Below are 2727 nucleotides of genomic sequence, written 5' to 3'. Positions count from 1 at the left end.
GGTATTGTGAATTTTGTATTGATTCCCGATGCAATTTCTGTGTTTCATCTTCAATAGGATCATCGAAGGATACAGTAAACCTGCTGTGGTGCATCGGAGTCTAACATTGATCCCTCAGGGAAGAGCCAAAAAGCAGCCTACCCGAAACGTTACTCTCGTCAATATAAATCGGTATTGTGAATTTTGTATTGATTCCCGATGCAATTTCTGTGTTTCATCTTCAATATGATCGTCGAAGGGAAACAGTAAACCTTCTGTGGTGCATCGGAGTCTAACACTGATCCCTCAGGGAAGAGCCAAAAAGCAGGCTTCCCGAAACGTTACTCTCGTCAATATAAATCGGTATTGTGAATTTTGTATTGATTCCCGATGCAATTTCTGTGTTTCATCCACAATATGATCGTCGAAGGGATACAGTAAACCTGCTGTGGTGCATCGGAGTCAAACATTGATCCCTCAGGGAGGAGCCAAAAAGCAGCCTACCCGTAACGTTACTCTCGTCAATATAAATCGGTATTGTGAATTTTGTATTGATTCCCGATGCAATTTCCGTGTTTCATCTTCAATACGATCATCGAAGGGATACAGTAAACCTGCTGTGGTGCATCGGAGTCTAACATTGATCCCTCAGGGAAGAGCCAAAAAGCAGCCTACCCGAAACGTTACTCTCGTCAATATAAATCGGTATTGTGAATTTTGTATTGATTCCCGATGCAATTTCTGTGTTTCATCTTCAATACGATCATCGAAGGGATACAGTAAACCTGCTGTGGTGCATCGGAGACTAACATTGATCCCTCAGGGAAGAGCCAAAAAGCAGCCTATCCGAAACGTTACTCTCGTCAATATAAATCGGTATTGTGAATTTTGTATTGATTCCCTATGAATTTTCTGTGTTTCATCTTCAATATGATCGTCGAAGGGATACAGTAAACCTGCTTTGCTGCATCGGAGTCTAACACTGATCCCTCAGGGAAGAGCCAAAAAGCAACCTACCCGAAACGTTACTCTTGTCAATATAAATCGGTATTGTGAATTTTGTATTGATTCCCGATGCAATTTCTGTGTTTCATCTTCAATACGATCATCGAAGGGATACAGTAAACCTGCTGTGGTGCATCGGAGTCTAACATTGATCCCTCAGGGAAGAGCCAAAAAGCAGCCTACCCGAAACATTACTCTCGTCAATATAAATCGGTATTGTGAATTTTGTATTGATTCCCGATGCAATTTCTGTGTTTCATCTTCAATAAGATCGTCGAAGGGATACAGTAAACCTGCTTTGCTGCATCGGAGTCTAACACTGATCCCTCAGGGAAGAGCCAAAAAGCAGCCTACCCGAAACGTTACTCTCGTCAATATAAATCGGTATTGTGAATTTTGTATTGATTTCCGATGCAATTTCTGTGTTTCATCTTCAATATGATCGTCGAAGGGATACAGTAAACCTGCTTTGCTGCATCGGAGTCTAACACTGATCACTCAGGGAAGAGCCAAAAAGCAGCCTACCCGAAACGTTACTCTCGTCAATATACATCGGTATTGTGAATTTTGTATTGATTCACGATGCAATTTCTGTGTTTCATCTTCAATATGATCGTCGAAGGGATACAGTAAACCTGCTTTGCTGCATCGGAGTCTAACACTGATCCCTCAGGAAAGAGCCAAAGAGCAGCCTACCCGAAACGTTACTGTCGTCAATATAAATCGGTATTGTGAATTTTGTATTGATTCCCGATGCAATTTCTGTGTTTCATCTTCAATACGATCATCGAAGGGATACAGTAAACCTGCTTTGCTGCATCGGAGTCTAACACTGATCCCTCAGGAAAGAGCCAAAAAGCAGCCTACCCGAAACGTTACTCTCGTCAATATAAATCGGTATTGTGAATTTTGTATTGATTCCCGATGCAATTTCTGTGTTTCATCTTCAATATGATCGTCGAAGGGATACAGTAAACCTGCTTTGCTGCATCGGAGTCTAACACTGATCGCTCAGGGAAGAGCCAAAAAGCAGCCTACCCGAAACGTTACTCTCGTCAATATAAATCGGTATTGTGAATTTTGTATTGATTCACGATGCAATTTCTGTGTTTCATCTTCATCACGATCATCGAAGGGATACAGTAAACCTGCTGTGGTGCATCGGAGTCTAACATTGATCCCTCAGGGAAGAGCCAAAAAGCAGCCTACCCGAAACGTTACTCTCGTCAATATGAATCGGTATTGTGAATTTTGTATTGATTCCCGATGTAATTTCTGTGTTTCATCGTCAATGTGATGGTCGAAGGGGTTCAGTCAACCTGCTTTGCTGCATCGGAGTCTAACACTGAGCCCCCAGGGAAGAACCAAAGAACCAGACTGCCGAAACGTTACTCTCGTCAATATAAATCGGTATTGTGAATTTTGTATTGATTCCCGATGCAATTTCTGTGTTTGATCTTTAATATGATCGTCGAAGGGATACAGTAAACCTGCTGTGGTGCATCAGAGTCTAACATTGATCCCTCAGGGAAGAGCCAAAAAGCAGCCTACCCGAAACGTTACTCTCGTCAATAGAAATCGGTATTGTGAATTTTGTATTGATTCCCGATGCAATTTCTGTGTTTCATCTTCAATACGATCATCGAAGGGATACAGTAAACCTGCTGTGGTGCATCGGAGTCGAACATTGATCCCTCAGGGAAGAGCCAAAAAACAGCCTACCCGAAACGTTACTCTCCTCAA

The sequence above is a fragment of the Schistocerca cancellata genome, chromosome 10 (genome assembly GCF_023864275.1).
Source record: "Schistocerca cancellata isolate TAMUIC-IGC-003103 chromosome 10, iqSchCanc2.1, whole genome shotgun sequence".
NCBI classification, from domain to species: Eukaryota; Metazoa; Arthropoda; class Insecta; order Orthoptera; family Acrididae; genus Schistocerca; species Schistocerca cancellata.
The sequence above is the reverse complement of the archived record's forward strand: the minus strand, read 5'-3'. Positions refer to the sequence as shown.